The 22,175-nt window shown below is 42.5% G+C and overlaps 1 protein-coding gene across 3 annotated transcripts in view; it reads right to left on the bottom strand.

Moving 5' to 3' along the window:
* The window catches only part of UBR2 (ubiquitin protein ligase E3 component n-recognin 2), a 5,196,118-nt gene that overhangs the window by 4,410,161 nt on the left and 763,782 nt on the right, over positions 1-22,175 (bottom strand). The gene's annotated exons all lie outside the window — the stretch shown is intronic.

The following is a 22,175-nucleotide window of genomic DNA, read 5'->3' as shown; positions in this document are numbered from 1 at the left end:
GTGGAGAACAGATAGCCCAGTTCTTTTCAGGCTTGGTCAGGTATTTTGAGCGAAGAGTTTCCGAGGAATGCAAACCTCTGTTAACTGCTGCTGCTTTTGACTCCTAATGCTCGTTGTCACTCTTTCCAAGCAGACATACACAGACACACTCTCATTCACGCATACATAACACTCAGAGACACACTTTAGGTTTCACTCATGGAAACATGCTTACAGTCACACACGCAGACAGAAACATAAAGGCTATTACAGAAACACACACATACATACTTATCTTTTGCAAATCCATACATTACTTTCACACTCCATAATCAGCAAAACCACTAACTCCACCGATCTCACTCGAACTCTCATGCACGCATACACACTCAGACGCAAACAGAAACACACACACTCTCTCTTCTATTTTTTCAATTTAATTAATTCTTTCCTTAGTTTACACTGGCTAAGCAGCAAAAGTATTGCTTAGCCAGTGTAAAATAATGGCAACCCTTAAGTTTATTACAGTGCGAGGCCCACAGGAAGCTGAGCAGTCACAAACTAAGTACAAGCCTCCTGGCATCGGTGAAAACACAACATGGACTGTCACAGAATGTCCTGATTTTTGCCTTATAGGTTAGGTCTGAGCTCATAGCATAAATGGTTTGTTGGGGAATGACTATGGACTTCAGTCACAAAAATAATTATATAAGTTTTACACTTAATATCTCTCCGCTCAGTCAGCTACTGCACACAAACACAAATGTTGAGATCTGAGCAACTAAGTTTATATGAGCAATATTTAAAATGTGATTTTATGTCCTATTAGTTTTGCCATGTCCTGTTTGCTTAAACTAAGCTATTGAAGGGTATTGAAGCGCAACAAAAAAAAAAGAAAGAAAGGCACACAAGCATTGCACAGGTGCAAGACCCCCCCCCCCTCCCTCAAGAAAAAACGCTACCTAATTTTCAAAGTCTGCCCGGATGGAAAAACTGACCATTAGGGCAAGGACAAGTATAATAATTAGCTACGAGTATGAGCAAGACACATAACTGCCAGTAAAAGTAGCTATCAGCAAAGAAATTACTCAATACACTTAACTACAGCTGACTCGTAACTGCATGCAGCAGAAAGTTGAAGCTTGCCTATTTCAGAGAAAACAATATCAAACCGTAGAACACTGGCTCCACGATATGCAGAAACAAAACTAATCCTTCAAGAAAATAGCTGCGTCTGGCAACAACACTTAGAAGAATAGTTCCCAGAGTAGTTCAGGATTGCATTGCTGAAGGCACTATTAACATACAATGCATACTTAATTAATGAAGGCGTTTCCTGGGCAAAAAGAATGAAGAGGGCGGTGTGTGGGTGTTCCTTTGCCAGCAACAGAGGAAAGAGTGAAAATAGTAAAGGGCGTTATTAGTAAGCCATTTCAGCGCCCTTACAGTTTTAACAGCTCTGCGAGAATGCAATAAGATGAAAGATGGCTTACTGTACCGGAGCTCTAACAACGGAGGTGAAAGAAACATTCAAAATCATGATTTAGTACAGCATATTGACTTTTTTTTTCAGTGGCACATTCAAAAGATAGGGAAGAAAAGCATTTTGGAAATGAGGAAACAAGCAAAATAGCACGTAGTTGTTCTTTAAACACAAGAAGAAAGGCAATCAAAGCAAAATAACTTTGCTTAGACACGTGTCTACCTATACACTTGTAAAGAAAACAAAACAGTTGCAATCCACATACAAGTTCTGTTAATACCAATATGTGCTCATGAAGAGCTCCAAGAGCAAATCCATCTAGCAGCCACAAAGCCCAGACTTTTATTATAAATACTTTTATTATGCTGTTGCAACACTATGCCAGTTTCGTAATTTAACTCTCAAACCCTAGCAACAGGCTAACAGACACTTACACGCTGGAGTGCAAGAATTCTAGGCAAAAGTTGACCTTAAAACTTCACCACTGATTTCAGCATCTCACTGGCCACACAATTAACATTCTTGGAAAACTCTTGTAGTTCACAGTATTTTGCAGGCTGCATGTGGCCCCATAGGCTGCAACACACTGTTATGTTACACTAATATCTTTGTGGCACTCCAGGAAGCTGAGAGTTATTTTTAATTTGGTCAAACACAAATACCTTGAAATGGGCAGACAATGTGATTTTGTTTTTGTTTTTTGTTTGGCATTATTTTTCACATAATGCAGTCACAGTACTTTGAACATGAGGTTATCTCATCCTACTTTCCTAAGTTAAATATTGTTTGCATTATCTGAGAATGACAGAATTCAGGATCAGTGCTAACTCTCAGAACCTCTGGAGATGGTATCTGAAACTCTCATCCAGTAACCGTCTCTGCTTTGGGCTCTTGTCAGTTTAAAAAAGTGCTGTAAGTGGTGCAGGTAGTGCTTCGATACTTTATATCACTTAAGGTCCTATAGTCTGTTCCTGTTGCTGCCATTAGGTTTCTTCACTTTGAAACTAAAATGTAAAGTAGCTGGAAAATTCCTACACACACGCAAAAGGATTAATGGCCCATCTTCCAAGATGGCTTGCACACTGAACAGCTTGACTAGAGCTTGCCCAATGTGAAATCTGCAATTGTAAAAAAAGCCAGTTAAAAGATATTCAGTTAAGGAAAATTTAGTTACTGACTAGTAATTACATTGCCTGGATGCCAACAAATAAGCTGCAGAAAGTAAGAGAATATCAACCTGAAAAAAAAAAAAAAAAAAAAAAAAAGAAAAACTACAGCTAAGTATCTTGTGGCTGTCCAACAGAAAGCACATCAAGTTTCAGGTTTGATATAGGATACGGCTTCCAGGAATTTAGAGGAAAAAATAAATCAAATATACCCAGTGTTTCAGTTATTTAAAAAATAAAACAAAACAAAACTGACTAACTGACGTTTTTCTTTCGTCTTTTTCCGGTTAGGGGTTGCCACAGCAGAACTGTGGTCCGCTAATGATTGGCAGTATATTTTTACAGTGCCGAGGTGCCAGCTTGACGCCCAACCTTCAATGAAGGCACGCTCATTCACGCATGTCTTTCAAACACTACTCGACTGTGGGGAGGACATGCAGACTCCACACAGAAGGCGCTCCAGCCGAGAATCTAACGGGAGAACCTCCTGCTGCGAGGCGACAACGCTACCGCTGCAGCACCGCGAACTGCAAAAAACAAATGCTGTAATGAAAAAAAAAGTCTAGCTTAACACAAAGCTTCTCAGATTTGCTTCACAAATGGAAGAGTTAGTTTTTTTTCTGCATGGTCTCTCTACGATTTTCTGATGTACAAGGGAAAATGGAAGGAACAGACTACGTTAACTTGGCAAAAGTACAAATAAGCAACTGGACTGGTGTTCCACAGCAGGATGTGTTAATTCAAAAAGCACATGAAATGAACACCCCATATCTTGCCACGTGAAAGCAGCCAAAACCTTTATCAGTAAATATACAATCATAGCAGCCAAAAAAAAGTTGCTTCTGACAAAACTTTTGCACAAGGGAAAGTACTACAAATTGGGCAGAAGAACGTTTGTGGGAAATCACTGTATACCAGGTAGAAGCAAAATAAGTTTTAAAACTTTAAACCAGCAATTAGTGAATGCCGTGAGGCTGGTATGAGATTCAAGCTGCTGTATAAAGCTTTCTTCAAAATATTTTTTCCTAGAGGATCAAAGGCACTTTTGCATGCAGAACGGGTTAAGGAGGAAATAACATTTTCCAACACAGAGTAAGCCAGCAAGCAGGAGGAGACTACTACTCCCTTTTTCTGACCATATCAAAACAACATATAGAGGTTTTGTCACTGAAACCCCTTCAACTTCTCCAAATGAAAATGTCTGAATTACAGAAAAATGCAGAGGAGCTGACTAGAAGAAAGTACAGTGGTTTAAGTTCTTATCATAACAGTAGATGTCCTACTTTCACTGTTGTAGTATTACTTACAAAAGGTATACCCTGCCATGGATAGCTATATGTCCAGCCAGTGCAATACAGCCTTAAACTCCTCCAAGCACTGTATGTCAGGCATGTGTCCTACATTCAAGGCATAAGGTACATAAATGACATACAAGCACCATATTCTCAAAGTGGAACTGTCCCAGGAGAGCCTGGGCAATCCATGAGGAAAACAATAGGACAAGCATATCAAGAAAAGGGAGAAGAAAAGGCCCCTTGGCCACAGGGGAACAAAATAACTTGAATAAGTGGAAGTTGAGAGGCACAGAATAATGCAACATTGAAAAGTAGGACATCTACTATAATTTTAAGACCTTACACAAATGTACCAGTTTCTTCCTTATCATTGCTGCAGTATTTCTTACAAAAGGGGCAGTATGAAATCTACTGAAGAAGGTGGGAGGAGGAGGAAACGAAGAACAGCCCTCCAAAAACCCAAGGAGAATGGATAAAGGTTTGCGCAGACGACCAAGTAGCAGCTTCCAGAAAGGATTGAGTATCAACACCCTTAAAAAAGCTCCAGAATAGGAATCCACCCCAGTAAAAATAAGCATGAACAGAAGAGGGAAGCAGCTTGCCATGGAGAATTCAAAGGCAGAAATGCTGACAGACGAGTTTGTCAGGCCAGAAGTAAGCAATTCACATAAGAAAGAAAGAACTGCAGGAATATCCACCAGAGGATCTGTTACACCAGACAGAAACTCTGTTCCATTTGGAAATAGAAAATAGCGGGTTTTCTAGCTTCATGCAGAACCCAGAGTACATCCTCAGAAAATTGGTGTTGAAAAGGAATTAAAACTCTATCACCTAAACAGTCAACACTAGAGTGAAAAGAGGAGGGTTAATGATCAAGCACTTGTCCTGTCTGAGAAGATTAATCCTGTGAGGATACTTGTGGTGACTACCTCTGGCCAGGTGAAAGAGAATGAGAAACCAATGCTGTCTGGGCCAGAAGAGAGTTGCCAGCAAGATTTTGGCCCTGTCCCATGTGATCTTGTGTAGGACCCTTAGAAAAAGGGGAAGTAGAGGATAACATACAGGAACATCCCATCCCAAGAAAAAGACATAGCATCCACTTTCCAAGCCAGAGGATTTGGCACTCTGAAAGAACTTGGGAAGTTGCCTGTTCAGATGAGAGGCATAAAAATCCACTTGAAAAATACTCCACTGATGGACAATGGTTTAAGAAACCCTCCTTGTGAAGCAGACATTTTTGAGATTCCATCCTGGACCTGCACAGAATGTCTGCCACCAGACTGAAAGCCACTAATGATGGTGGACAGCAAAATATCAGACTATGAGGACCAACCTGTAAAGATAAGATTCTCTGCAATGTTTACGTACCACATGAAAGTGGTGTTCTCTGTGAAAATTCAAAGAGGACTCCAGAAACCAAACAGAATGCAAAGCCTGTAGTGCTAAAAGTAGAGCTCTCCCCTCCTTAATGTTGATACGGTCTTTGATTTGTTGGGCAGACTAGACTCCTTGTACTCTGACAATGACTTAGGAGGAAAATTAGGGAGTTGCTGACAAGGGGGCTGTGGCATTACTGAAATAGGAGAAAGGGATTTCCAAGTCATGAAATTACCATTTTGGATAACTGAAAAGAATCCAGGAATTCATGGTGCTATGCTGCCAAACTGGAAAAGACTGAGTTAACCAGTGAGAAAGGGAAACCTGGCTGAAGGTAAGGAAAAGTGAATGCTAGAAAGAGGCAGGCTTGTCAAAAAACTAAGACTTCTGTCTCATAGAATCCAGAGCAGGCTTCTCAAGAAATTCTCTCTTGAAAGGCCTCTTATTCTTTAGAGGTTGCATGGCATGTCAGTGTACAAGGAGTGCCTTAGAAGTCTTTCAAGATGGCTGCACACTGAGTAAATTATAGTTGTGTACACTTACCATAAATGTAGATGTTCAAGTGTATTCACTGTTGCAGCCATTACATTTGGGTTATCTGCTGGCAGGTTGCCCTCAGTCAAATTAACAAAAAAAAGATTAAAGATAAGGTTAAAGATTAACAAAGTCTTGGGTCCTGCGTCGGTTGCTGTCCCTTCTTCCATGATGTCAGGTCATCAGGGGTATAAAACATATAGCTGATGCCATTACATCAGTTTTTCTTGCCCCAGATGTCAGGTGCCCCCCAAATGGGGTGCAAAAAGAATATATACACATATATATATATATATATATATATATATATATATATATATATATATATATATATATATAAGAAACACAAAAATATACCTCCAAATAAAAGCAAATACACCAAAAAGGCTTTTAAGCATAATAAAAGAAAGAAGAGGTATAGTAAAAGAAAAAAAAGGGGTCTGGAGGGTGGGTAACCAGGACTGCAACAGTGAATACACTCGAACATCTACATTTATGGTAAGTGTACACAACTGTACTATGTTCTTCGTGTTTCACTGTTGCAGTCATTACATTTGGGTAGATTCCCAAAGCTAAGGTTGGGTGGACGGAATTATACAGCATTAGGACCAGCTCTGGATTTAGAGAAAATTGGTAAGTGATAATGCTTGGTGAAAGTATGCACTCAACTCCAGGTAGCAGCTTCTAGAATATCCCTGGTAGGAACGCCTCTGAGAAAGGCTGCTGAAGTAGATGCCACCTTGTTGGAATGAGATCTGATCCCCTTGGGGATAGGTTTTCCATGGTGCTTATAACAGAAATGAATACAATGGCTTATCCATTTAGAAATGGTTTGCTTTGAAATAGCCTTCCCCTCTGCCCCTGCAGCAAATGCTACCAGCAGATGTTCAGATTTTCTTCAAGATTTAGTCCTGTCCAAGTAGAATCTAAGTTTTCTGTGTACATCCAATGAATGTAGAATCCGCTCTCCCTTGTTCTGTGGATTGGGAAAGAAAGTTGGCAAATGAATGGACTGATTAAGAGCCACACTGGATACCACCTTGGGCATGAATGATGGATTGGTCCTGAGTGACACCCTGTTCGCATGAAAGATGATGAAAGGCTCCACTGCCATAAGGGCCTGTAATTCGGACATCCTTCTAGCTGAAGTGATTGCTAAAAGGAAAGCTGTTTTTCAGGAAAGAAATTTTAAGTCTGCAGTTGCAGCTGGCTCGAAAGGAGGGACAGCAAATTTTTCCAATACAAAGTTAAGGTACCAGGCTGGGGTTGGAGCTCTCCTGGGTGGTCTCATGTTTTTGGCCCCTCTGAGATACTGCTTTAGAAGAGGATGAGAGAAAGGGGGGGGGGTCTGTGTTGTAATGAGCTGAAATGGCTGAGGCATGGATTTTAATGGAAGAAAAAGACAGGCCCTTATGAAGCATCTTAGTTAAGTATTGCAAAATCTGAGGTAAACTGGGCACTGCTATGTTCATCCCTTGAAATGATTCCAGGCACAGAATCTTTTCCATTTGGCAGCATAAGATTTCCTAGTACTAGGTCTTCTCGCCTCCAAAATGACATTCATCACAGGTTTGCTGAGGGATGCTAAGGGTGAATTTAAGTGATTAGCCAAGCTGCAAGATTCAATGTTTGGAGCTGAGGGTGCAGAATTTGGTTCTCCTGCTGAGACAGTAAGGAAGGTGTCTGAGGCAGGTGCCACAGAGAAATGTGTGACACACTGCGCAGGAGTGGGTACCAGTGTTGACGAGGCCAGTCTGGAGCAATCAAAATCATTTTTGGCTTGTCCTGTTTGACTTTTAGTAGAACTTTGGAGAGCAAAGGCAGAAGGGGAAAGGCAGAGACTGATAGGTTTTTCCAGCTGATGGACAGAGCATCCACTTTCCAGGCTTTTTTTGTGATGAGTTCTTGTGCAAAATTTGTCCATCTGGTAGTTCTGGGGTGAGGCAAACAGATCTATGTCTGGGCTCCCCCATTTGCTTGTCAACATGTTGAAAATCCATGGTTCCAGTTTCCATTTGTGTAGGTCCATGAGATTTCGGCTTAGTTCGTCTGCCAGTGTATTCAGTTTTCATGGCAGGAATTGAGCTTGTAGTTGCACTTGGTAGCTCAAGGCTGTGTTCCACAATGCCATGGCTAGTCTGCAGAGGGGGTAGGAATGTGTACCCCCCTGCTTGTTTATGTACCACATAACCGTGGTGTTGTCCATCTTTACCATTAGTTGTCCTGGATGAATGTAGTCCTTGAAGGCTGTCGGAGCATTCTGTACAGCTAACATTTATTTTTGATTGATATATAGGTGCATTTGATTTGGGCACCATTTGTCCTGAATGTACTTCCCTGCCAGATGAGCCCCCCATGCATAGTCTGATGCGTCTGTAGTTAGGGTTTGCGTGGCAGGGGGTAGTGTGAATGGCAGTCCCTTGTTTTGGTGGCAGGCTTCTGCCCACCATAGGAACTCTAGGCGTAGGCAAGGTATGACAGGAATCATTGTTTCCAGGCTGTGACAATGTTGACTCCATAAACTTTTTAAGTACCACTGAATTTTCTTCATATGAAGTCTTGCATATGGAATTAGAAGAATGCAGGAGGCCATGGACCCCAAAGCTTGCAGTATTTGTGTTGCAGATAGCAGGATTTTTGTGGCCACCTGTTTGAATTAAGTTACCAAATGAATTTGCTTTTCTGGCGTGAGGAAAGCCAGCTGGGCAGTTGTATTCAAGCTTGCACCCAGGAATGTAATCTGCTGAGAGGGTACCAGTTGTGATTTCTTTGCATTTACGGTGTACCCTAGACAAGTTAGAACCCTTTTTACAAACGCCAGATGTTTTATAAGTATGGCCTGGTTTTCTGCTTCAATTAGACCATCGTCCAGGTATGGACATATTTGAATATTTATTTGCTTGCAAAATGCAATTACTGGAGCCAGGCACTTTGTGAATACCCTAGGCACAGTAGACAAGAGTGCAGAGAACTGATAATTCAAGTAGCCTGCTTTGTAGAGTAGACAGGTCCAGAATTGGACACCATGATTTGCCTTTTCTGGGAACCAGGAAAAGTCTGGAATAGAAACCTTGTCCCTTTTCCTCTTCTGGCACCAGTTGAATAGCCACCATGTTTAAGAGGGAAAGTATTTGTTTCTGAGCCTCTGCCCACTGATTTGGGGGCAGGTGTGGCCACCCGTTTGGAGTTGACAACATGTGGAAATGAAATCTGCATCCCTGAGACACTATATTTAAAACCCATTTTTCCTGGGTTGAGAGTTGCCAGTTTTTGGCATGAAGAGCAACTTTTCCTCCCAAAGGGGCGGCTGAAAGGTAAGTGCTAAGTAATTTTAAAGGAAAGTCATTGAGACTGTTTACCATAGGGGGGTGTTTTGTTATTTCCAGAGTTGGAAGTGGACGTACCCCATTGCTTAGTTCTGAGAGTCCCTTGGGACAAACCTGGTGCTTTTGGTGTGTCTGTGTTTGGCTTGAGTGGATCTGGAAGGAGCTGGAAAGGACCAGTTCTTAGTAGGCCAGAGCCTACTAAATCTTGGAGGTTGCACTTTAAGAAATCTTTCACAGTTTACATAGATTTAGCTTTATCTTACATCTTTTTTGGAACTTCTTCAGCCTTACTGCCAAACATGTGGTCCTGATTTAAAGCATCATCCAACAATTTTGCTTTAACATGATCAGCCAGAGATTGCTCCTTAAACCAAGCATGCCTTCTAAGCACAGACCCAGTAATAGCAGCCCTGCAAGAGGCCTCTAAACAATCAAAACCACATTGCAAAGTGTTTTCCAACTTGTTCAGCTGAATGCAATAAATCCTGTAAATCTTTATTTTCCACACAGTCAGAAATGAACATCATTTTCTGTTTAAGCAGTCCTATGACATGCTGTTGATATTTTAGCATATGAAATTGACAGTTTAAAGCCCTGATTGCCAAGGTTGCAGAAGTATAAACCTTTTTACCCCATCTATCCAGCGCCCTGGAGTCTCTATCAGAAGGGGCAGGATTTTTAGCAGTAGAAGCCTTAATGCCATTGGGCCTTTGAGAAATGCTTTCAGGATCTGCAACATGATTTTTGAAAAGGAACTTGTGGGACTCAGGAACCCTGTAGTATCTGTCAGGTTTAGAAGGAGCTGGAGGCAGGGAATCAGGGTCCATACTGGATTCTGAAAACACATCAACAATGTCTAGAACCGGAGGTATAACCAAAGGCCTATGCTGAGGTAAAAGAAGAAAATCCCTAAGCCTCTTTTTTGAATCGGAGAATTCCTGACTTTCCCGGTGGAAATGCTCCCTTAAAGCCTGGAGCCTTTCTCCCCAGGCCTCCGCTGAAAATTGGCTTTGTTCCAAGTCGGACTTTCCCAGTTAATAAATGATAAATAAAATAATAAATGATAAATAAATAAATAAAATAAAAAATAAAAAGCATGTAAAGGTTCACCAAAAGAAAAATCCTCAGGAGTGGAAGCAGAGGGAATGGAATCCTCTGCATCAGAATCCTCATAAGTAGGCATGGACAAATTCAGGTCATTATAAGAGTCATAAGAAACAGAATCATGATCAGAAGAGTCATAGTCAAGCTCTGGCCTAGGCCTCTTTGAAGGGGTTGGGGGGGGGGGCTGACTACCCCTGATAAGAGTAATTAGATCTTCAGCCATTTTGATCATTTGTTTTTTACGCATACGGGCCTGAACATGTGGCCTAGGCGTCATTTTTTTTTTTTTTTTACATAGATCGAGATTTAGGCCTTGGGATTGAAGATGGAGTTGGTTTGATATGCAAGTTTGTAGACCTGAATACACCTTCAGAAGCCGGTGCCTGCACAGCGGCTCTGGATCCATCCAAGGTAGAGACATCCGCGGGTTCCACAGTTGAAGCTTCTTGCGGCATACCGGACTCTGAATGGGTCTCAGTAGAGGCCTGCAAGTCAGAAGTAGCGGGTATCAGGGGCTGCGAAAGCACCTCACTGAGTACCGGCGAAGTGGCGACTGGCTTAGGAGAAGTGTCGTTAGCAGTTTTGGACCTCAACGGCCTGTCTCTGCCTTTTTTCTTTGCATTTTTTTGATATTCCAGTAGTCGGATGGCTAACCGACATTTCTGGATAATTAAACTGAAAACTGAAATATTTAGAAGCAAAAATGTACCGGCGATGGATAATGCGCTGATTAAATAAATCACAAATAAGACAGCAAGGTATGTCGTGGTCAGGGCCTAGGCAAGGAATACAGTACAAATAAAAATCCTTATGAGGTATTTGCTTCCCACAAGTAATACAATTATTAACTTTTACTAACATCGGTAAGGAGCAAGAAAAAGTTTCCCCAACGGGGTACTTAGCTTTAAGTTGAAGACTTTGGTTCTGAAACTCGAAAAGAAAAATTTCAGGAGTCAGCCGACCAGCACTTGCGAACTGCTTCTGCTTCGGGCATCGCGCGGCAAGAAAGACTGATGTAATGGCGTCGGCTGCATGTTTTATACCCCTGATGACCTGACGTCATGGAAGAAGGGACAGCAACAGACGCAGGAGCCAAGACTTTATCAGGCCAACTGAGGGCAACCTGTCAGCAGATTACCCAAATGTAATGACTGCAACAGTGAAACACTATGAACATCAGCTTTACTCTCTAGCTCTCCCACTGTGAAAACAAAAACTCAACAGAGAAGGCCAATAGACTTTTATGTTTATAGGTAAACTTCAGTAAAAATAAGTTATGTACTTAGTATAATGTTCCATCTGAGTTGTTGATTTTCATTTCTCTTCAACCTGTGGGACCCGGATCTGACTCAGCCGCATGCTTAAGCTTTGGATCCAAGCTCCAAGCTCCTCCCCTACCCATAATGCCCCTGACTCCCTCCTCCCCTCAGATCGAGTTTGTTGCAGAACAGCAGCACCCCAATCTAAAACAATACGCCCATAAAACTGGCATGACCCACAAAGAGCCTAGCAAGAGCGAAAAAAAGAAACAAGCCAAAACAGAGGTGCTAAGACCCTTCCATCCAGTCTAGTACATAGCCCACACAAGGCAGGGGGAAGGAGGAAGAGATGGTTAAAGACAGAGGAAAATCAACAACTCAGATGGAATGTTATGGTAAGTACATAACTTCTTTACTGAAGTTATTGTTTACATTTGATCTTCAACCTAAGGGACAGAGTCCCCAACTACCAATACACCCTGGGAGGTCCTCATGGAAGGCTGTTCCAGAGCACAGTTGAACAAAAGGATGCCCTGCCCCTGGAAAGATGACCCAATTTATAATGGGAGATAAATGTCTGCAGAGACACCCAGGTAGCTACAGAGCAGATAACATCTAAAGAGACCCTGGACCAAAAAGTGGCAGAAGTAGCAACAGACCTGGTGGAATGCACCTGACATGCCCTGGAGGAGCAATAGTAACTTTAAAAGTAGAGGAGAAGAGATCACAGCAAGCCTGACCACCACTTTAGAAAGATCTGTTCCACTACTGAAGAATTCAGAGACCACTCGTAAGGCATCAGAATAGACCTGCTGAGCCTGTTCACTAGTATGTTGGACCTCCCCAGAATGTGCATTGCCACCAGAAAACAGCCGGTGGAGATCACCCACTCCCGCAATCTCATGGCTTCACTTTAAAGAGGATAAGATCTTGTCCCCCGTTTGATGATGTACCAGACTACTGACATACTGTCTGTCTGTATGGCAACAGCACCACTGCAGACTAATATCCAGAGGACCATGTGCCTTGGACCATCCTTCCCATGCAATGATCCATCCCCCCGCAGGCAAGGAGGCATCTGGGGTCACCGTGATCCTGGGGGAGGGAAGAACAAACTGATGACCCTGAAGTAGGACCTGAGACTGAAGCCACCAAAGGGAGTCTTTGCAAACACGCAACAATGGAACAGAATGTGACAAGGGAAGGTCTAGCCAGAACCACTGAATTGCTAAGGTCCACTGAAGAACTCTCATATGAAGATGTGCAGTTGGAACGAGAGTGATCGTGGCCACCATGGACCCCAATACCTGAAGAAATTAACCCGCTGGGGGGAGTTTGGCTTCAAAAATGTAACTTGGATTATGTCGGAGTGATAACAGTCTGTTCAGAGGTAGAAACACCCTGCCCTGGATAGTATCTATACAGGCCCATATGAAATCGAGAACCTGCATTTGTGCCAGCTGAAATTTGTTTAAATATATGGTTATACCCAGGTATTGAGCAGTCTGAAGATGATAATCCCTGGCTTGAATCAGTTGATGCCTGGAGGGAGCGGAAAGCAGCCAATTGTCCAGGGAGGGGAAGACCTGAAACCCCTGCAGCCGCAGGTGAGCCACCACTACCACCCATCACTTGCTGAATACCCGGGGGGGGGGGTGAGCCCAAAGGGGGTGTGCTCTGAGCTGAAAATGACTGGCTCCCATCCAGAAGGAGAGGAACCTCCGAGAGCACCTGTTCATCTTGATATGATAGTACACGTCTTGGAGGTCCCCCGAGCACATCCAGTCATTTATCTGCAGGAAGGGCAGAATTGACTGAAGGGTGACTATCCAGAATTTCATCTTGGCAACAGATAGGGTCAGGGTTGAAAGATCCAGAATGGGTGTAAAGTTCCCAATTCTCTTGGGCACTAAAAAGAACCTGGAATAAATGCCTGAACCAGATTGGTCTGGGGGGACGAGCAGGATGACTTGTTTTTTGAGCAACCTGGAAATTTCTGCTGCTGCTTGCTCCCATTATGCAGGAGGAACATCTGGGAGGTGCTTGGGAATGACTAGGGGATGAAGAAATGGGATGGAGTTTCCTCTGGATATTATCTGCAAATCCTAACTATCGTTGGTGATGGACCCCCAGGCTGTTGGGTGCAGAGATATGCATCCTCTGACTGCCTCCAGAGACGAGCAGTCAGGCAACCCTTCAGGGTTGCTGCAAGGGTCCGTCCAGGAAGGGATCCCAAGACCCTTAGTTCCTTGGGCCCTCTTTCCCATGAGGGTGGCATCTGTAGTATCCCCCTCCGCCGCTGGAGGAAGGCAAATCTTGAGGGTCCTGGGAAGAGCCTTGAGATTTCCAGAACCACATCTTCACCCCACACTGATTCCCAGAGAAGGATCATTGCAGGGTGGAGCAGCAGATCCCAATGGCAGATAAAGTTGTCACATCCTTCTCGTTCTGGACTAAGGTATCCCGAACCGTTTTGCCAAACAGGGTGGAGCCATCATAAGGGGCATTTGTGAATGACGCCTTGAAGGGCTCTGAGAAGGCACAAAGCCAGACCCAGGCATGATGCCTGATGGCTACAGCTGTCACAGCAGCCCTAGAAGCACTTTCCGTAGCGTGTGCTAGCAGCCTCATGGAATTATTCAAGACAGACATAAGGGTGGCCATACGGGACAAGAACACCTTTTTCTCCTTTGCCGTGGACCCTGGGGCAGACTCAGCGACTTCTTTGACCAGGTACCTCTGCAGTCTGATGCCAAGTTGTTCAGTGCATGCAAGGCAAACATGGTGGAAGCATAAGTCCGCTTCCCAAAACAGTCCATGGCCTGAGACTCGCTGCCTGGAGCATGGACCACAGAGCTCTTTCTTGGTGGCCACAGTAACCATTACGGCATTGACCAAGGATCATTTTGACCAATGCTGCTTATCTGAGGTAGCACTAAGCACTTTGTCTGGGTGCTTGGGGAGAGGCTCAACCCTATCTGGTTCTGTTTATGCCCTTGAGATTAGATCCATAAGTGGATCCACAGGAGGGGACACTCAAGAGGTAGAGGGTCCTGTGCCAAACACCTCCAGGAATACAGTCTCATCAGAGTTGGCCTTTTGGTAGCCCACACACCACGCTGACACAGGATCTCCACATGATGTCTCCGAAGGAGACATCCTCTGGGGGTGATTGAGGGGAAACCTCCCCTTCCTCCAAGTTGGTATCTTCCGTGAGAGACTCTGGCGGGCAGTCCAAGTGCCTCCTCTTGCACGTGTGCTTCTGAGGGGGCTCCTCACGGGGAAATTCTAGGGAGGACTCAGAAGCCTTGGTAAGTTCCTGGGGGATCCTCTTGGGGTGAAGTGGCAATAGGCTGTCTCTGAAGGGGCAGGATGGCAAACTCCAGTCCAGCAAGTGTGGGAGCCGGGACGAACTCTGACGAAAGTGTCACAGGTGTCGAAGGAGCAGAGAGGACCTCCTATCAACCATCTTGAAGGCAACCAGATCCCCGAAGCCAGGATGATCAAGGCCAGATCTGCTGCTGCCTCTTCTGAGTGAGGAGCAAAAGCACAGCCTTCCAACGCCAAAACTCCAAGGGGAAGAGATGACTCTTAAAGCTTCAAAGTTGATGCTATTCCCTTGGATCCAACGCCAAGGCTTCAGCTCAGAGAGTTGGTTGGCTCCAAACCACTCAGGGCAACGGTTGGTGTCGAGGTACCTGGAACCATCAGCAACAACCTTACGACACCGGAGACCCTCAAACCCAAAGACTCCAAAACCAGGGGTCAGATCGGAGGAGGAGTAATCGCTAAGAAGGAAGACTGTATGGCCCTGACCTCGGAGGGAGATGGAGCAGGCAGGACTCTCAAATGAATGTGTCTTGATGAATTTCCACAACATCCTGTTCACCTCTGCTTCAGACAGCTCCGAAAGGACTGGATGGAAGATGCCACTGACCCAGGCCTGGAGTGGTGCCAGGACAGGCCAAGAAGGGAGATTGAGCCCAAGTAACCTCCTGCGAGAAGCGAGGCGACCAGAGCCCAGGGGATCCCGGGCTCAGATCTGGGCGCAGCTTGGCCGGGGGACCACTTTCTAGGCCGGACCCACTCCTTATGGTGGTGCTTCTCCACTGTCCCCAGCCTTCTTGACGGAAGGTAGAGTCCAAGTGGCCGGGGCAGAGGAAGATGAAGTGGAGGCCTCTGAAGACGGAGGGGGAATGACACCTTTCATACTTCGCTTATTCCTCCTGTTGATCAATGCATGAGGGTCGAAACCCTTGCAGATTGAACAGGAGGTATCTAGGTGGGGCACAACCAAGCGTACCATGCACAGAGTGTGGCCATTCAAAGGGGGTAGTTTATGGCCACACAATGCGCATTTATTGAAGCCTGGCTTTGGAGTCTCTGCCAACAGGAAACAAATGCACACAAACTAACTAGAAGGAAGAGAAAGGAAGCAAAGGAGATATTTTTTTATGCACAAAACCGATGCCTGAGCACAAAGAAAGGGTAGGGAGGAAAAACAGAAAGTAGGAAAGAGATGAAAGAACCACGAAATTACCACTTACCCACTGAGGTAACTCAGAGCTATAGGATCATGCTGCTGTTTGAATGAGCGGCAAACAAGATCTGAGGGGAGGAGGAAGACAGGAGCATTATGGGTAAGGGAGGAAGCTTGGATCCGAAGCTGAAGTAAACTTCAGATCTCGCTATTAACTGTACTGCCTGGATGTCAGGAAAAAAAAAATACATAACACATGGAAAAGATCAGCTACAAAAAGTGAGGAAGAAACATTGACTAGGGAAAGTTCTGCAGCAGTTAAGCAAAAAGCAATGTGACCTCCAGACATGACTTCCAGTAGCCTACAGGAAGATACAAGAAAACTGCACAGAGACCTGGTTAAAATAAATGAAACACTGATGGAGTATATTAACACAAACAACAAAAGGCTGGAAAAATGGAAGACGTTTTAAACAGATATTCAGATGAGGTAATAAAGCAGCAAAAAATCAGAGGCTAAAATGAACAAGAGGCTGGCTGAATATGAGGCTGCTTAGGAAGAGATGTTTCAAAAAATCATACAATTAGAGGACAGAGCATGTCGGGAAAACCTGAGATTTTCACAGTTAAGCCAGAGAAGCTGGAAGGAACGGACTGCATTAATTTTATGAAAGCACAAATAAGAAACCAGAATAGTATTCCACAGCAGGAGCTGTTAGTTGAAAAGGCACAACGTCTACATGCTCCAAACATGGTTATGAGAAAGCAATGTAGACCTTTAATAATGAAAATGCAATCCTACCAGAAGGAGGAGTTGATTCTAACAAAACTGTGGCAGAACAAAATACTAAAATTTGGAGATAGAGTGCTTGTGGAGAATGATTACTCATTCTACACCAAGCAGAAGAGGAGTAAATTCATTATTTAGGAAATGCCGAGATGCAGGTAAAAGATTCAAACTGCTGTACCCAGCTGTCTTCATGGTATTTTGCCCCTGGAAGGACAAAATCATTGCCTGATCAATTACATGCTAAAGAGGAAAAACAAAGATTTGTCCTACAAAAAGTGAGTTGTGAAACAGAAGCAGATTCCGCCTCTTGTTCTTCTGGTAATAAAGACCACAGAGAGACTGCACCTGTGAAACTTTTTCCACCATTTCAACAGGGAATGTTGGAGAGAAGGAATGGATTGTGAGAGCTGACTAGAAGAATCAAGAGTATACTGGAAATGAGGCAGACAGAGGATAAGGGAGATGGAGATGAACAGTAATAAAACTGTTAATGTGGGATTACAATGCAATAATTATATTTGTGAAATATGACAGAACAAGAACATCTGGAAATAATAATTGGACTTTTTCAGAATCTGGTGGACTTGTGGGGGACTAATGTATATGCCTACTTCATGTCATTAATGTTGGGAAAAATATTTTGGGAAAGGGAAGAGAAGGGAGAAAGTTAATTAATGATAAGAAAACTTTTTTCTTAATTCTATTTTTGCGGTGTATGGTTTTCTTTACATGCTATAAAGTAAAATGTTAAGTGTAATGGGGATTGTAAATAGGTGCTGCTGTTCTTTCTTCCTTTATTTCTCACTTCTCTCTTTCTTCTTGTTCAGTTTTAAGAAATGTAGGCACTGCAACATAAAAAAAGCCTGGTTAAAACAGCATTACAAAATAAAAATTAATGTGCTTTTTCTCATTCTTGCACAGAGGGGAGTGACTGGGTTACGGACCTTAGATTGACTTAGTAACAAGTTTTAAGAGAAAGCAAGTAAATGAAAAAAAATAGTGAAATGTATTAGGTTTTTTTTTTATAGCAAATGAAAGTATGCTTAGTAACAATTCTGCCTCTGGCCCTCATGCCTCCATGGAAACAAAAATATAAAGAGAAATTGGCTGTCTGATTTTCATGTCTCCATGGATACAATCTGATACAGAGAAATTGGTTAGAGTTTGGTGGAGAGTGATTGGCTGGAAGAAAAAAAAAATGGCTAGAAGATGATATTCTCCACAAGCATTCAGGAGTTTTCCAGCTGGGACAGCTATAAAGATGAGACAAAACTAGTTAGCACTTAGGAGAAACACATGCTGCACCGTGCATCTTAGCATGGATAACCTTTCTTTTAGGTTCACTTAAGTCTATGAGTGTGGCTGCCAGTTTGGGACAATGTTCCTATTAAGAGGGTAAAACTTCAACATTTGAATATGTACATAGTTTTGTGTGTTAGTTTTAAATTAATAGGTTTCAGGGGATTTTTTTGAGGGCTTTCAATAAAAAAAAATAGTTTTGTAAGATGTGACATAGGCTCAAATAGATATGACAAGAAACAACTATTTAAAGCTTCAATCTGCCAAACAGTGTATGCATGCAACACAAACGCTGGAGTACGACATTTAACAAAAAGAAGTGTTATACATAAAAGGCGGGAATTCTAACTTTTTAATACAATGATGTTTCTGTGATGTCTTTAAATGTCAATGATCACACAGATAAATACAAAAAAAGAAAAGAATAGTGAACTATATTTAAAAAAAGTAGAGTGCAAATATTTTTGTTACAGGAAACACACCTGGAAAGAACTAAATATGTGAATTTGATAAAGCAAGGTTTTCTGGATGGTTATTCACCGGAATATCTGGGCCAAAGGAAAAGAGGAGTACTTATAACAATTGCAAAATGAGCTCCAATAGTGACAGAAGAGGATAAAAAAGATAATGGCAGATTTGTAGTGCTAAAGGGCTACTGGCAAGAGAGGAGGATTACACTGGCATGTATTTATATTCCACCTAAAACTACTATAATGGAGCTTAACAAACTTCTGGGAGAAATAATAATCTTTCAGCAAGGAATATTACGTCTAGGTGGGGACTGGAATTTGATTTGCAGCAGTGAAGATGTGCCTGGGGAACCCAGAAAGGGAAGTATAACAAAGGTGGGCAGATTTTTGAAGAAGTTTATGAAAATATTTGGCATGGAAGATGTGAATTCAGTAATAAGAGTTTGTTGTGAATTTACATATTATTCCCCAGAGTATAAAAACTGGGCTAGCCTATGCAGACTTTACATTTCACAAGAACATGGGCATTTAACTGACGGTCTTGATACGCACCCAATAACTATTTTAGATCATGTGCCAATAGTAACTAAAATAAAAGCTCGGGGTAAAGAAATAAAAATGAGACACTGATGCTTTCCCACCTATAGGCTGAAAAGAGAGGAATTTAAGGAATAAGAAGTGGAGATTATTCAGGATCTGTTACAGGGGATAGCAATTTTTTTCTGAAATAAAATAAGAGGTACTTATTGTTAATACATAAGACTTATTTAGAGGGGATGACAAATGTAAAGTATTGCAGAACAGGGGGAATCTCACAGAACAAGAAAAGGGTCAACTGCAGAAGGCTAGTCAGAAAATAAGGGATTACCTCAATAATATGCACAAGTAAAGTCTGCTATTAAAGAACTGTTTTTTTTTTTATAACACTAGAGCACAAAAACGTTTAGCACAATGACTCAGGCACGAGAAAGCAGAAAAGGGGTGTCACCAAACTTAGGAAGCCTGAAACAAGGAAGGTAACAAGAGATCCTGTAGCAGTATTATAAATATTTTGGAAATTTTATGGGAGTCTCTATAAAGTAGAGAAATATGAACATCGGGAAGGGGTACAAATGGAAGTGTTTATGGAGGAGTTGAATATGCCAAGGTTGGATGTAGATGAGACTCAATGGCTGGCAGTTAGGATAGCAGAAAATGGGATAAAGGTTGTAATGTACGGCCAGTTGACAGAAGAGTCACCAGGAGTGGATGGTACTCCTGCAGAAGTTTGAGGCTAGGAGGAGAAGTATTGCTAGAGATATAGAGGGTTTTGTTTGACAGTGTTTTGAGAAGAGGAGAGGTGCCAACATCCTGGAAGAAAGAAGTGGTAGCTGTAATATTCTGGGAGGGTGGAGATTCATCAGATTAGGCTATGTACAGGGCCATTTCAATACTGAACCATGACTGTGAGGTGTTCACATCTGTGATGGCTAGGAGAGAGTCAGGAGTGGTGCCAGAACTGGTGGCTATGGATCAGTGTTGTTTTGTGGAACGGAGGCAAATGTTTGACAATGTTGATGGGACATTTATTATCCAGAGGGCAGCGTAATGTGAGAAAATACCAATGCTGGTCGCGGATCTTGATGTAGAAAAGGAATTTGACAGAGTAAGCTGGGATTTTAAGAGCAGGGCAATGGAAGCATTTCCATTTCCTGAAAACATTATAAGGTTCATTAGGAGGATATATGAGGGATCTGAGGTGAAAATTAAAGTGGGTGGGGTCCTCTCTGATAATTTCTGCTTGAGCAGAGGAACCAAGCAGGGGTGTCCTCTTTCCCATTTATTATTTGTATAGTATTTAGAACCACTGGCAAAGAAATAAGAGACTCAGAAATTCAATTATATAATTGGTATGGTAGTCAAGAAAAGCTTGCTTTATTTGCAGATGATATTTTCTACCTGACAAAATCAGAAAGAGACATTATAGTGTTGCGGAACATTTTGAAACAAGTTTCAGATCTTTTTTGGATACAAAATTAATGAAGCTAATACAAAGGCAGAAGAGGTAAATTACATACCCACACACGAATTGGTTCAGGAATATCCATTTTTATGGGGACATGATAAAATGAAGTATTTAGGAGGATGGATTAAAAATTATTCTAGTGTGGCAGCTAAGGATATATGGGAAGAGACTAAACAAACTGAAACAAATTAAAGCTTTGTTATATGGACATATATAAGATACAAGCAGTTAAAATGTTTTTAGTCCCTTTATTATACACAGGACAGGCATATTTTTTATCAACCAGAGGAGTAGTTGTGTACAGTAATCAATAAAGAGCTGAAGGACTTTATCTGGGAGGAGAAGACAGCAAGAGTCAAGTGGGATAAGCCGATTCCTCCAGTAGAACAGGGCAGATTGGGTTTACGTAATTTGAAAGGGTATTTCAGAGCTACACAGTTACGACTCTCTACATAGCACAAGAAAAAAAAAGAAGTTATGTCTTACCACAACATTCCATCTGTGTTGTAGATCTTTATTCATTCATTACTGATAGGACTTTGGTTCCATCCTCGGAACCGACATGGCCGGTACCAAGCTCTTGACAGACAAAAACTCTCAGCTAAGACCACCCACAATGCCCTTGTCATAGTCTCTTCAGATCAAGTTTGCCTGCCCTTATAGTATAGAAAGAATAATAGGGATAGTAGGAGGCTCTGTCGGAGCAGATACCCTAACTAATAAGGAAATCCTAAAGTCCACCAGGAGTCCAGGCAGGGGAAAAGTAGGGCGCGAGGTAATGAATGAATATCTACAACACAAATGGAACGTTATGGTAAGACATAACTTCTTTATCTGATGTTGTAAATCTTCATTCATTCCTTACTGATAGAACCAAGTCCCCCAGCTACTTGAGTCCTGGGTGGTCCTAAGGAAGGACATTCCTGAGCACCACTGAACCAAAAGATGCTCTTCCACTGGAGGCCAAATCCTATTTGTAATGAGTGATAAAGGTATGAGGTCTTGCCCAAGTGGCTGCTGCGCAGATATCATCCATAGAGGCTCTGGAATGAAAGACCACTGAGGTAGCTATCGATCTAATAGAGTGAGCCTTTACTCTGGAAGGTAAAGGCACTTTGTTTTGATGGTAGATGAAAGTAATGGTGTTTCTGAGCCAAGAAGATAGTCATTTTGGAAACAGGCTTACCCATTCTGGATCCTGCAAAAGCTACAACAATTGATCCGTTTTTCTGAAAGATTTAGTTCTGTCCAAGTAGAAAAGTTGCCTATGAACATCGAGGGTAAGAAGAAGGTATTCCCCTCTATTTGAATGGTGGGAAAAGAAAACCGGTAGGTCAATACATTGGTTGATGGAGAAACCAGAAATGACCTTGGGCAAAAAGGAGGGGTTAGTACGTAGAGAAACTCATTCCCTATGGAAAATCAAATATGATCTCCTGACACTCAAGGCCTGCAACTCAGATTCTCTACTTGCTGAGGTATGGGCTACTAGAAGTAGAGTTTTCCAAGACAAACATTTTATGTCAGAGGAGTTAGAAGGCTCAAAAGGAGGACTGGTTAATGACTGAAGAACCAAAGTCAAGTCCCACGGCTCTATAAGAGGCTTGA

Source organism: Protopterus annectens, chromosome 1.part0 (genome assembly GCF_019279795.1).
Source record: "Protopterus annectens isolate FY-2018-M chromosome 1.part0, PAN1.0, whole genome shotgun sequence".
NCBI classification, from domain to species: domain Eukaryota; kingdom Metazoa; phylum Chordata; order Ceratodontiformes; family Protopteridae; genus Protopterus; species Protopterus annectens.
The sequence above is the reverse complement of the archived record's forward strand: the minus strand, read 5'-3'. Positions and strand labels throughout refer to the sequence as shown.